Raw genomic sequence first — 14734 nt, 5'->3', positions numbered from 1 at the left:
TGAGCCTGACGTCAGAGAACTCTGCCACTGTTCCCTGGGCTAGCTCTGACTTCAGAGAAAACAAAGAATGCCTCAGACCAAGATCAAAAAAGTGCCGAGTGAATATGAAAAAAAATCTACGCTTTCATATTTTCTGGTCACATCCCCATAAATCCAGATGCTTGCAGGTTTGATTTTCTCACCAGCGTGTTGATGTTAAAAGCTCATGAAAGCAGATCAAGGAAAGTGGGAATAAGAAAAAGAAAAGCAGCCCTCTTAGACATTTTGTATTAACTCCTCACTACGAGGAAACAAATACAAAACAAATGTTTTGCAGGTTGCATGTCTGAAAGCTAGAATTCTCAAATCAGAACACATCAGAATACACCGGAGGAAACTAATCTGATTTAGTGCTTGCCACGTAGTGAATTTAAAGTTTGTGCTTTTGTAATTGGAAATGGAGATTAACTAACTTCCCTGTTAGTTCTGATTCCTCCAGAAAGAAAATAACAATCTCCTTATGCTAACAATCGTCCTTCATGCAATTATTGGCTTGAAAGAGTAGGCATTTTTCTGCTGCACATGAAAATTAGAGCCTTGAGATGCACACAGTTGTAGTCACACTCATTAGCTGAAGCAAAATATTAGTCCTGAAGAGGCATTTATCTATCTGGGTGTGGGGGTGGATCAGCAGGTATACTTAGCTTGTGCCAGACCTTGTTATTTCTGGAATTAGCAGCAGTCCTCTGCATAAATCACTTCGGCTGTTCCATGCCACGAATAAAAGTGACCTGGTATTTTGGAGTATAGTGTGGTGAGAATGCTACTGTCACCATGGGTGAAGTGACAGCCCACTACAAAGCAGGTGCTGCAGGGATTTAGAATATACAGTTCTAGCTGGGTGCTTCTTTTGAGGCAAGTGACAGGAAGCAAGGCCTGCTACTGGCCATCAAATCAAAGCTTAGAAATGCTTAGTTCAAGGCAGCCATCTCAGAAAGATGTTTTAGTGGAGTTTAATCTAAGTTTTAATGGAGACAGTTACAGAGAATCTTTGCTGGCAATTCAGTTGTGTAATGCAACGAGTAAATAAAGAATAAGACCACTTGGAAGTGGTGTGGCAAATTCATGTACTGCACTGCGATGAGGTGTGTGCTAGCACTGGTTAGGTGCCTATAAAATGAAAATAAAAATAGATGTAAGAAGAAAAAACAAGTCCTTGAATACAAAAGGAAGAATTATTTGTAAGAACACTGTCAGGGAATTAAACTTGTTGGGCAGAAAATCTTTTTTGATAGCCGAGTATGGTTTAGGTAGCTGCAGATGGAAATCTTTGTGTTAAATACGTGTTTAAGGTCAGAGGAAAGCAATCTGGAATCTGGACAGGGTGTTTTACTTGTGTTAATAATGCAAAATGTCTGCATCTGTATAATTTCCATCCATATCAACAGATCAATTAGTGCCATTTTATCTCAGCGTGAGTTAGTTAACAATTAGTGACACCATGCAGGATCCCATGTTTTTCCTAAGCAATGAAAAGTTCTGACTCGTATCTGTGTTGAATCTCTGATGCTTCTTTAGTCACATAACTTCTGTTTAGTCTAACCACGTTTTATTGATTAATGTTAAATTGCTACTTAATCAGCTTTCCCCATGCTGTATTAAAAGCTACGTCTAGGCTGACTGGAAGGCTTGGGAATATATAATGGATCTGCTTTGGTCCCCTCTCCTGTCCAGGGCAGGACCACCTGCAGCAAATTGCCTGCATCCACATGAGCCAACAGATGTTACAGTTGGACTCAATGATCTTAGAGTTCTTTTCCAAGCTGAACAATTCTATGAGTCTATGTAATTCACCCTAGTAGGAGGTCTCTTAGGATCTGTTGTGCTCCCACAGCACAGCCTCTCCTGGTGTGCTCCTCGCTCCCTCCCTTGGGCAGGGTGTTCTCCATGTGAAAGACGACATCTGGAACAGATTGTCCTCTGCCAGGCTGCTGCTCACAGCCCTTGTGGAGGCCATGACGTGTGCAGAGCTGTCTTTTTTCCTGACCAAACAGCAGTTTCAAGCTGGAGTGCCTTAGCGCCATTGTGGGATGTGTGTTGACAGCTGGGTGCCACACACAGAGCTGTACTGGGGACACCAGAGCCTCATGAGACAGCAGTCCTTACAAGCCTCGTCATCTCCCTGCCTCTGTGCAACTGGCACGCAGTCAGGAATGCTATTTGCAAAGGTCATGGGTTCTGGAGATGTCCCTGAATGACCAGGTACCCAGCACATACAGCTAGAGTGTTTTGAAGAGAACTGATTCTGCAGTGCAAAGCACACATCAGAAGTGTCCCTCCCCAAGAAGGGGAGCTGTTCAGCAGCTATGGAGAGCTGTGATCTCTGCAAAGGGCCACTGTGGGTGCTCAAATCCCACTGTGGAGGTACGGCATGGTACACACGCACGTATGTACGTACTTCAAAAGGCATTCCGCCCACACACGTACAGTCAGATTGTCCTGACTAAAACACTAGAATAGGCCAAAGGCTGTAAACAGAAAAAAAACCCCAAAACCTTGCTGTGTCATGAAATACTTTTTTTAGTGGGGCAAATCAGCCATATACAAATAAGAGGGAGCAAAGTATCTCTGGGGTATGACCTTGGTCATGCCAGGATATGACTGGCCACCAGAGCAGCCAGGAGAACAGAGCACTGGGGTGGTGTCTGTCCAGGGAAAAGCTCCATTTCCAGCAATGCTGGCAGGTCTCTCCTAGACAGAGCCATGACAGGGGCTCTGGGGCAGGAGGTGCAGCTTCCAGATGAGTTACCACTGCTGTTTCCTTATCTCCTTCCACCAAAATTTCCTGCTGCTTCTCAGCAGGCAGTGGCCTGCAATTCCATGGCTCCTGGGGCTGGCTCACTGGCAGGCTTCCTTCCCCTCACACAGCCCTCCCACACCTCCTGCTCTCTGCTGCTGGGCTCTGTGCCCAAAGAACAAGGGATGCAAGCAGGTTGTCCCAGTGGATATCTCTTCCCTCAGGTGCTGTATGACCTGTTCTGCAACTCTGGAAAACTGTGAGATGGCTCCTGGGGCATGCCCATGTGTGTGGCTGAGTATGGATGGCTGCCAGAGTCCATTCTGCTCGGAAAGCTGCCATTTTCACATACCAAGGCATCCTTACCACTTCCCCAACTGTGTGCCCCACCCCTTGCCACCAGCAAGACAAGTGGTGACCTATTTGGCTGTTCTGTGGCAAATACTACTGCTTGTCAGAACTGTCAAAGAAACACATCTCTCAGGCTGCTAATTAAAGAGTTCCTGTGTGGGCTGCAAGCCTCTTTCCACCCAAGTACCACACTCCCATGGTAGAAGTCTCCTTTCTTCACTTACGTAGAGTTGTGAGCACGGCACAAACAAGCCATGCTCCTTCCTACAAACGAGTGTAATCAGACATAGGTACTTCTGGGTGCTCCATCCGGGGCAATTAAGACAAAAATTCCCAGGAATAATTCCAGCGTGCGTATGTGTTGGGGGGAGGGTGTTGTTTCCTGGGAAAAGGGCTGTTCCGCCCCATCCTCCCTGTAACAAAGCGGAGAGACAAAATTCCCTTGATCTCATACTGAGCCTCCTCCTATGTCGTACATTAGAAGTTCTGTTGTGGCTTCCCAGGGAAGCACCTGGTGCAGCTGCTTGCAACTGGAGGGAGAGAGATGCCAAGCTACAGTCTCAGTAGCATTAACCTGGGACAGGATCCTGGTCACTCCAGTCCCTACATGGCACCTGTCTGCCCCAGTGCTACTATTTTCTTGCATAAAAACTGAGGTAGCCAAGTAAGCAGGGACAGGCTTTGTAAACTGCTAACTCCATGTTTTGTAGTGTGCCTACAAAGGTGTGCTGTGCATATGCCAGGGCATGCTGGACTTGTGAGCACATTAGGAACACACAAGCACATTGCTCTGGTCAGGAAGAATGAAGCCTGGTGTAGTCCATGCCTGCATTATCTACAGGGTGTGGATCCTGCAGCAAACCAGCCTCTCATAAAACCAAGTAATTATTTAACTCCAGACTGGAGCCCTGGCAAAACCTAGTATGTACACAGTGTAGATGATCGTGGAAGCAAGGCCCTGGAGCAAAGCAACAAACCAACCAACCAGACAATACAGGCATATGGTCCAACAGTCTGCTTGCTCCCCCCCCCAAAAAAAAGGCCAAATGTTATCCACAAGCTGCACAGTAAAACACCGTTTGAGTACAGCTTTAAGAGGTGCAGCCCCCCCAAGCCCTTGCTTTCCAGTTATCCAAAAGCAAAAGGTGTGGGGCTATATGAAGCATCCTGCAGTTCCCAGGTTTAGTACATGTGGCTACTAGTACCTTTGCTAGTTAATTTACTGATGGTATTGATAAAAGAATGGCCAGACAAAAATCTTTGACTGTTTCATGGGGTTTTCAGGAAAATTAGCAGGGCCTTGCAGTGGAGATACTGTCCTTCCAGTGGCAGCTAGGAGTCTGTGACAAGTGATAGCTTATGGGAGAGAGCTGGTTTCCAAGCAGAGTATGATTTTCAGTAGGTAGAAAATATAAGGTGTAACAGGCCTTACTAAAGATCTGTGCTAAGTTCCTTTTGTATCCAGCAAAGTTATTGAGCACTGTATGAAAGCCACTGACTGGAGAACAGGGTAGTAGTAGTGGTTACAGGCCACCACTGCTAGTGCTTTGTAGCTAGTCCAAGTGATATTGAGAGATCACTAGCCACAGCTATGGCTCAAAACGCAGGAGAGGTCCTCAAAAAGTGTTCCATCTTGTATTAGTACGTCAATGACTATCTGCACATTTCTGGACATGTATTTCCGTCAACCAAGGCATTCTTCAGTTGCCTTGATTAAGGTCAACATGATGACCACAGTACTTGGCAAACCTCCTGACCCTTTGCTTTCATGGCTCATGAAAGAAGTCATTTGGAGCCTTTAACATTACCCAAAATACTTCAGTTTCCATGTAAACCACTTTAGATATGCATTTGGCCACTTGCAATCTACGTGAAGGTCATCTGTGTTTAAGCTTAATATGCAAATATACTTCTTCCCTGGGATTCTTGAGTCCTGGGTAATGTCTGTGACAGTGCTGGCTAGAAGTTGGGAGCAGCAGGTAGTGAAAGATGCCTGGAAACTAAGCCAGCAGAATCTCATCAAGTTGCTAATGAAAATAGGCTCAGGTTATGAGGAAAGCCTTATTAAACCATTTTCTACAGAGTGACTGATAGTTTCAGAGACAGTGTTAGACTTGCTGCTGCCAAAGGAAATGAACGAGATGTTTACAAAGCTATTTCAGTGTTGCTTTTCCTGGGCTTCCCACCAACAGCCTTCTTCCCAACACCTTGGTACATAGTGTTCAATGCCATGAGAAGGATTACTGTGTCCTACCAGCACTTATCCTTTTGCTTCCTGTTTATTTAGCCTTTGTGGCCACACTTTCCAAAACTCTCTCCTCCCAAGGTGGTCATCAAGCCTCTATATTAAGAATACATAAAAAAAAAGAGGTCTGGTAAAAAAGGAGGGCTATATTTGGTTTTGAAGTAAAGCAGAAAATATTGTGGATCTGTGTAAGGGTGTGTCAAATTTGAAACCGTGCAAAAGACACATATTACATCCAAAGTACAGACAAGCAGTGCAACCTCAGGTGTAACACCCTGAAAAGGGAATGAGCTGCCTTAGTTCCACTTGTCACTTGCTAGGGACACACTGGACAGCCTGCATTTCTCCAATGCAGTAAAAAACAGCTCCTATTTTCTCCTGATCCAAGAAAGAGGAAATCTGCCGAGAGGTCCAAATTTAAACACACATATGGGATACTGTCTGTATCCACTCCCTCTGAAGTTTCAGAAGGAGGCTTTCCACAGGGGCTAGACTACACACTGCCAAGTGAGTCTTCCTGAAGGAGAAGACTGGGAAAGGTAGAGGGTACAGTTCATATGTGAAGAATATGGATGAAGGTCTGGTTGATACTGTTCATTGCCTCTAACTTCTTAGATGCTATCACTGCAGACAGATATCAGCCCTTTGGTGCCAAAAGCCTAAATTCAACTTAATGACCTTAGCTTGCGGTCAAGATTAGAGGGACACTAAATTGTAGACTTTTTTACTCTTTAATGTTGCATATTCTCAGGCCCCTGGCTTGGTTTTGAGGCTGGAATGACTCCCTCATTAGCCTCAGAATTCATTTTGTCTTTCAGTCTACACTGATGAGAAGCCTACAGTATGCTGCATCCTGCTTTGCTGTCTTAGCAGATTATACCAGAGTCCAAGTCTCCACTTGTGTTTGCTTTTGACTCAGAAATTGTTGTTCTCCAAATCCCTGCACCTCCAAGCAAGGAATGGAATTTCAAGTTACATAGTTGGTGCCTGAAGAATTCCACTCTCCTAAACATAGCAATTATTTATGTGACTCCAGGGACCTTGAGAACAGAACTCTCCTCATCTACAATAATTTCAACTCTTTCTCCCAGCTGACAGTAAACTGAGGAAGAAGTGGTAAATAGGAAAATATGATGTTATCTTACCTACTGTGGATTAAAACAAATTTTGGGGAGATAGAAAGGAAGAGCAGCCTTCTGTGAGAGCAGATGAAAGCTAAGAGCCTTTGCCTTAGCCCAGTATTGATATATAGTACCTGCACAGACCATATGCTGCAACAATAAACATAATTATTCCAAGATCTTCTAGTAGCCATCTCTTGAATTGCATTGGTGGATTTCTTTCAAGAATCAGCTATGATCCCAACAAGTCTGAGCCTCTTCTTTCCTGAGCTGCTTCTGATAGGTGATGCCTCCCAGCCAGAAGTGTCATCAGGATGTCAAGTGTTGCATGACAGCAAGAAGAAAAAGCAGTGAGGCAGCCTCTTCTGAGACCCTGTTCCTCAAATTTCAGTAGAGAACACAGAAAGCAGCAAGGTCCAAATGTGCTTATCAAGGTGGTTGCCAGCAGGTAAAAACATTAGACCTCAGAAGACTTGTAAACAGATGGGAATGGAAAGGTCATCTCCAAATAAGCACAGAGGGAAGCATTCTGGATCCCACCATATTCCTTATGGACTGCAGCACAGCAGAGCAGGTAGATGTATTCACATCTTCCAGAAACAGCAGCAGGCCTGACTTGATTCCAAAAATAGTTTGAGTCAATGTTGATTTGCCAGAGCCTACTCACAACAGCTGTGTGCTCTATGCTAGAGAGTAATTTCTGGAGATTTTTTAAAATATGAGGGCCATTATGTCAGTGCACGAGTGAACAGTTTAAGTTGATATTTTACTTCAGGATACATTATAGTGTCATTATTCCAGACATTAAAATTCGGCAGCGAGGACAGAACCAGTAGCTTTTAAAATAAGAAGTACTTTTCTTCGTTCAGACTTGCTTTTAAGGTTTGGGGTATTTTTGTATGTTTTTATTAAGATCTGTAAAACTCCAGAACCATGTTGCAGAAAAAAACTCCCCACCTTATTTTTAAAACAGTTAGTATCCACAGTGTCTCTTAGCTTCTAGGCCCCCTTCTCCAATATATGAAAGGGAGAGAGTGAGGAGATGACAACTGATATTTTGTAAGGCTAAAAATATTGTGCCTTTTTACATAACACTGGGAATTTAAAAAGCACATTAACTGCTTGCAGATTATTTTTAAAAATGCAGTTTGAGCAACACCACTAGTATAGATTCAACTGACATTTAGGAGAAGGAGCTGCTGTATGCTTCACTGCTGGGAAACAAGACATTCAGCAGAGGATGAAGTAAGTGTTTTAAAAAAGGCAAAATAAGACTCACACTGCACCAAAGATATTTGCACCCTAATATACATTCTCACATTTATGTCATTGGTGGTGTGTCCTTTTTGAATGCATATCAAGTAGCCTTTTTGATTTTCCAAAGCAACCTCCTCAGACCTCCCCTCTTGTCACTACCTACCTGATGATGAGGAACCTTCGCATTCTCAGTATGACTGCCAGAGGTTCAACAAATTCCTTTTTTACACTCCTGGAAGTTTCTTTCTTTTTTCCTCCTCATTTGTTGGCATCTGCTGAGCTCTTCCTGACAGGGAGGGAGTGGGAAAGAGTGCCTTATCTGAACTCACTGATCTTCCCATTTCACTTGCTGCTGGAAAAGCCCCAGGCCATGGCAGAAGAAACTGGAATTTCAGAGCATGGCCCAGCCTACCTCCAGTCTCACTCTGTGTGAGCAGGCATTTAGCTGGCTCAGACACAAGGTAAGGACATACGAGGATGCAGAATGGATTTATGAAAGATACTTGCCAGAATGGTGTTGCTGAGTGGGTGAAGTTTGTGACAGATGAGGCAGCCTAGACTTGCTAATTCTTTGGTGCTGAGCTGCAGTTCCAGAGAGTGCTGGGTCTCCTGCTCGAGTGGCAGGTGATGCATGGTCACATGCAGTAGGTCAGTGTGCTACAAAGGCGTGGGGGAGATGCTACCAGAGCAAGCTGCACCACCACAGTTCCAGATGGTAAATTCCTTTCCTGTGTCTTCTGTAAAGTCTTGAAATGGGAACTGTACAAAATGAGATCCTAATATATCTATAACTCAGCATGACACTTCTGCATGACTCTGGATAAAAATCAAACATGGATGAAGATGCTGAGAGAATACTACACTTGCTAAAAACCTGCAAACCATTACTGTTGTTCTGAAAAACATGAAGATACAAATTCTTAAAAAAAATGAATGGGAGGCAAATATCAAGGTAAGGTGAGAAAAGAATGGTGAACACTGAGTATCGAACATTTATTTGTGTACCAGTACTGCAAACCCAGGTGTTACACACAAAGCTGATGGCATTTTAATAAAGTACTGCCCAATTAAGTGAGGTCACATAACAGGGCTCTTGCAGCAAAGCATGCGTGGGAGTCCTGTTTGTTGTTAGATTACAGCTGGTCCACTGCTTGCCTGGGCTATATGTGCTGGGAAGACATACCTCCCCACTGTAGAAATTCAAATTTGTTTCAGAAATATTTTTTTAAATTTCACCTTTTGTTGAAATAAGTGTGTTTTTAAGGTATCTGGCTAACATCAAAGTATTTAATTCCTCTGAGTAAGATTGTCCTTTATTTGCGACACTGTCAAATGCTCAGTTTCCAATAGATGATGCCAGGATATCCCAAGCATGTCTCTACTATGGCAGCACGGGCCAATTTGAGAATTCACCATGTAGAGAAGAGGAGAAAATATTTTGGTGCTCACCAGGATGTCTGTTCAGCAATATGGTACAACATTCCCAGGAGGATTTTTTGATAAACGCACTATTGAGGGTGTGGATTGATTAGTTCTATCTCAGCACTGAACTAATGTGCTCCCCTGAAGTTTTTTATGATCTCTGGGTGCAGGCAGAACAAGATCAAGTTTGCTAGGGTGTGAGTGTAGATAAGCATGAGCTTATATCACAATATGTAATGCAAATATATCCTACCTCTCTCCACCTGTTGTCGCTTCAGTTGATTCACACAACCTCAAATATTTTCCCAGCTTACAAGGACCCAGCCTTTCCCTTATGTGAGATAAGTTGCACCACTTTCAGGATCTGAACTACATTGGCACTGCTTTTTTTCAGTCTTTAAAACCTCATAAAAAAACCCTTCTGTTTGTCTTCTGCAGCAAAGGAGCTCTGAAGAAAGAAGAACTGCATGAGTCATTTTGCTATCTCATTTCCTTTTCGGTCCACATGAAAATCCTATCAGTAGCTAATACAGCTTGATGTAGAATTAACTCTTATGGCATCTACTACATTACTTCTATGAAGCAATTACTGAGATCTCTGCCAGAAGTAGCTTTTACTGGGGAATCCAAACTGCCAGTGGCAGGAGGCCAGCAGTGAAGCATATTGGAGCAACAGCCCCTGGAGGATGATTCCTGCCTCTATAGATCTGATACAGATACTATTTTTGTAAACATCTCCTACTCATGAACTTCATAGGCCTCTGCATATTTTCCACAGCTGAAGACACATCTTGCAAGAAACATGTAGGAAGTTTCTCCATGTCTTTCTGTGATAGTAGTTGGTCACAAGACATTGCGTAAGGATTTTAAAAAGAATTGCAGAAGGAGACGGTGGACATTCATTTTCCAGAGTCTTTTCGTGGGAGGATAGACATGGTTGCCAATGACACCTTCTGAGGACAGGAATAGACAAAAGGAAGACAGTTTGCATTATTTGGTGCTTGGTGATGTTTACTTGAAAGTGGGACGTCAGTTGGCAAGATTTATATTGCTTTTTTTTTCATTTTAGCTGGTTTTAGTGGTAGCTAAGGCAGATGACAGGGGCACATTACCTACTGTGATATCATCTGCATCCGTGATAATTAATTGATGAAAAGAATAAATTTACTCAGCAGGTAAGACAGTGACAATAGCTTTGTATTTTATAAGCAGTGTTTCTTTGGAAGATGCTGTTCCAGTATTTATAATTTATAAGATCTTTATATCTATATAGAGATATAGGGAACATCTGGTAAAACAGGTTTAATAGATTCATCAATGACTTATGGAAAACATGAACACTGTTGAACAGCTGTCTCTTAAAACACAAACAGTTAACAATTTACAGCGTAAGCTGGTCTTCAGGGTTATGATGGAAGCCTCAGGGTGGGTTTAGAATAAGTTGTTAAAAACTAGACTAGTTCTAAAACTGCTCTGCTATGTGCTGTTATCAGCCCCTCTATCAGGCTAGTGACTCTATCAGTCACAAGGTGACTATCTTTAGCTTTGCTGGAGTTATGTTTTCCTCCCCACCCATCCCTGCCCAGACTTACAGTGACCACTCTGTCTGTGTGCAGGGCATGGGGGGAAGAGACCATTGGAGGCATGGATCCTTGTCTGTTCCAAATTCACCTTGGCATAAAACCCCAGAAAGAGGGGGTCCTCACCACATGCTTTTTGATTATGGCATCTCAATTTCTCTGTTGCATTCATGGCAAAACTGCAGGAATGGAGGAAGAAGAAAGTCAGAGGATCTTTATGTTGCACTTCCTCCAGCAGCATCCTTGACCTAGTTTGGGCAGCACTGAAGCTCTGTTTTGCAAACAGAAGTTGCTAATAGCAGTGACCTACAGAACACAACAAGTCAAACATTCCTTCCCTTTTGCCAGCATGCCCCTCACAACAGAGGCTGGGGAAGGGGAGGTTTTCAGCTCTGCAATAAACAGAGGGGCACATAATTTCACCCATCATACAAATAAATTAGAAGGTTGCAAGGGGCTGTTTCCTACTGCTCCTTCCTTCTGAAATACCCAGCTATGTAAAAGATCTATCCATGTTTCTCTCTAGATATTTAAATACCTCCCTCTCCCAAACCTGTATGAAAACTTAAATTTACAAAGATCTTTCAGACCAGCATTTAAATAGCACTTATCAAGAAAATTTCGTACTCAATTTCCTACATAAAATTGTGCCTCATTGTTTAAGAAAGTACCCACAATGCTCAGAGAAAATTTCCAGAGCCTGTCAAAAAGTGTATTTCAAAGAAAACAAAACCATTTATGTTCTGTGATTTACCTCCAGTTCCTTGCAGCAGCAGTGGGAAGTGAGCAGTTGCTCAGGAAGAGCAAGGACAAAAAGTGTGGGGGACAGTTAGATTTATGCTCTGTTTCAGTCCCTTGTTCAGAGATTTAGTCCTGTCACTTCCCTCCTACGAGATAATTCTCAGAAATCATATTCTCATTAAACCATGTATTTCTTCAAAATGTAAAATACTTACTTTTCTTATGGTACTATATGATAAACATATTTTAACTGATTTTAGAAAGTTTGTTACTGACTTGATAAAAACTATAAACTGTTCACTGATTATTAATTCCCTATTGCATAGAACCTACTGTACAGAAGAGCTGAGCAACAGGGTGAAAGCTGTCTTAACAAAGTCCTCTCAACTTCTAATGAGAATGAAATTTACTTTAAATATGGAGATTTATGTAAATATAAATAACACGTAATATTATGTAAACATAATAAATAAAGGTGTGATTAAGAACCAAAAGATGGTGAAGTCTATCCTTTCATTAAACTGACTACATTAAAAATGACAGATGAAGCATGGCTGTAGGTGCCAAGACAGGTATTGCTTCTAGCAGCTAAGTGATATTGATTTCAAATTAAAAAAATGAGGGAGCTGGTGGCTTCAGACATGTGAGACAGCCACAAGACAGACCAATAGTTCTGTGGAGTGAATGAATCGACACTTGGGTATAATCCTTCTGTCCAGTTATTTTTTTCTGTGCATGTCTGGCACCAGCATGGGTGCTTGCCAGGTCCTATGTAAACTACCACCTCACTAAAGCAGCAGAAGAAAAACCCATGAAGAACTGGAAAGCAACTTTTCAGGCAGGGTAAGTGCTAGGACTTGCTTACTTGCCTGTGGAATCACACCCTGAGGCAGAAGTCAGGACAGGCTGATGTAGATGATATTGTAGCTTAATGAAAGCCAAATGTGCCTTTGCTAGGACTTGGGATATGACTTTGAGCTTGAGATAAAGTGATAGACAAGCTCAGGGGGAATAAAGTAAGAAGAGTCAATTTGACTTGTCTGAAATCTTCACTGAAAAGGAAACCACAGTGGAGTTCACTCAGTGCAGAAAGAAGGTTCACAGAGGAACAGATTTAGATTGGGTGGGTGGGTGAGAAGGAGAAGGGGATTAAAATGAAATCAGACTCTCTGAACAGAGGAAAAGAAATTGCCCACAGCTGTGTCAGGAATACATCTTCTCAGGCCAGGGTGAGGTGCAAATGCTGTTTGGTGGGGTTTGGTGAAACTGCCCAGGACAGCTGTCCTGATCGATCAGTCCACAGGAGACTGTGGATGACAACAGCTGGGCAGCCACTAACTTACAAAACATTTACCCCAAACAGGACTCGTGCCTTAATATACCACTCTTGCCAGTGCAGTCTGCTTTTGTTTCTCTTTTCCTTGCATTTTTAGCCCTGGAGGTCTGCTTTTTAGAGATGGTGGAACACCTCTGGTTAACATACTGCCAGACCTATTGTTTTCCAGTATTTTTACAACCTAGGTTAGAAGAGTGTAGACACGTTGGGAAAAGTATCTTTAGTAAGCCATTCAGAAAAACGAGATGAAAACTGATAGGTTTGGAGATATATGGGGGAGGTAGAATGAGTGAAATAGAGAAAGAATTCTAACTGTGGAAAAACTTCATCCTCAGCAGAGATCTGATGCATTGTACCCAGTGATAAGCATTGCAGCACCAGAGCAGACTGGCCTCAGGCACCAGAGAGGAGGAGACTATGATCTCTTACACTTCAGCAGTGTCATGTTCACCATACATAGTAATATCTTCAATATCATGAAGAAGGAAAAAGATAAAAAAGCTGCATATATTCAGACAGTGTTTTGGGGGTTTTTTCTGCCTTTGTCTTTCCTACAGAGATTTTATTCTGTAAATTGACTTTATCTGAGTAGACTTCCTGCTTATTGTTTCAGAGGGTCAGGCAAAATATGTTCTGTCTGAAGTCCTTTTTTTCTTTATTTTTTTTCCCTTCCTTAGGCTGACTGTAAATTGTGAATGGAAAGATGAATGAACTTACCTATTCCACGGTACTGCTGTTAATGAAGACTGATCAGCTGTCTTGAGCGACTTCTCAGCAATGCTGACAAGAACTGAATTTTCCAGGCATGAGAATGAGATCAAAATGGCTCACATGGGGTCAGCAAAATTCAATTTGCCATTACTAGAGATGGGTGGAAGGATGCTGGCTAGATCAAAGAGGGTTTTTGGGTGAAGGAAGCACAAAGGGCCAGGGAGAAATTGAGCATTTCGGAGAGTGGAGGTGGAAGGAGCAGACTGGGGAGAGTCCGTGGTACTGGGGAAGCGGGCCAGGAGGACAGTGCCTGTTGCTGGTGCCATCAGGTGAGAAGAATTTGGGCTGTGAAGGGAGCTGACCTAAGCACACCTCCATCTGCAGAGATCCCTCCTCACTGCCATGTTAGCGGGGAGGACGTGGGAAAGGCCTCAGCGATCATCGTCAGGGCTGGGCTTGCTTCCTTCACGGCTATGCGGGGCCAGGGGCAGAGGCCGGGCGGCGCCGCACGCCGGAGTCCCGCGGCCCGGAGCCCCACAGACCGCCCCGGGGGCAGATCGGACGGGGGTGAACCACCGTCCTCCCGCCGCATCGCTGCTGGGGCCGCTCGGCGGGCCGCCTGCCCCTCGGCAGCTCCCGCAGTGCCTGCGGGCAGGGCTGCGGCGGGACCGCACCGGCACCGCGCCGGGCCGGCTCAGCCGCGCGGGAGCGCGCCGGGCGCGCCCCGGGAGAGGCGCGGCGCGGCCGCTGGGGGGCTGCCGGTAACCGAGTCGGTCCGCAAGTGTAGTTACCGGGAAACCGCGCCCGCCCCGCCTCCATCCCTCCATCCATCCATCCATCCCTAGCGCCCCTCGCTGCTACTGCTTCTTACGGAGACGCGCCCGCTGCCCACCCACCTTTCCCCGTCCCCACCTGCTTTACTCTTACGGGGACGTGTCCGCTGCCCACCCGCCTCCCCCCTCCGTTCCCGGCCTGCGGCACCGCCCGCCGCTCACCTGTGCCCGCCCCGCCCCGCTCCCCCGGCGGGCGGGAGGGGCCCCGCACCGCCCCCCGCTCCGTGCGCATCCCGCGCCGCCCGCACCTGTCCCGTTCTGCCCGCCCGCCCGCCGGCCGGGGGACCCTCGCCTCCGCCCCGCCGCCGGCCCGTCCCGCGCTCCCCGCGGGCAGAGGGGCGGCCCGGCCCGGCCGGCGCTG

General features: G+C 44.8%; 1 long non-coding RNA gene across 1 annotated transcript; it reads right to left on the bottom strand.

Annotated features, from left to right (window-relative positions):
- Nucleotides 1-8259: 8259 nt before the first annotated feature.
- LOC138111799 (uncharacterized) lies at nt 8260-13931 on the bottom strand. The gene is made up of 3 exons (XR_011151458.1): nt 13547-13931; nt 10765-10931; nt 8260-10125 (listed from the first exon to the last, which is right to left on the bottom strand). It is a non-coding gene; the product is annotated as an uncharacterized lncRNA (long non-coding RNA).
- Nucleotides 13932-14734: the final 803 nt, after the last annotated feature.

The sequence above is a fragment of the Aphelocoma coerulescens genome, chromosome 1 (assembly GCF_041296385.1).
Source record: "Aphelocoma coerulescens isolate FSJ_1873_10779 chromosome 1, UR_Acoe_1.0, whole genome shotgun sequence".
NCBI classification, from domain to species: Eukaryota; Metazoa; Chordata; class Aves; order Passeriformes; family Corvidae; genus Aphelocoma; species Aphelocoma coerulescens.
This window is presented reverse-complemented; position numbering and strand designations above follow the sequence as displayed.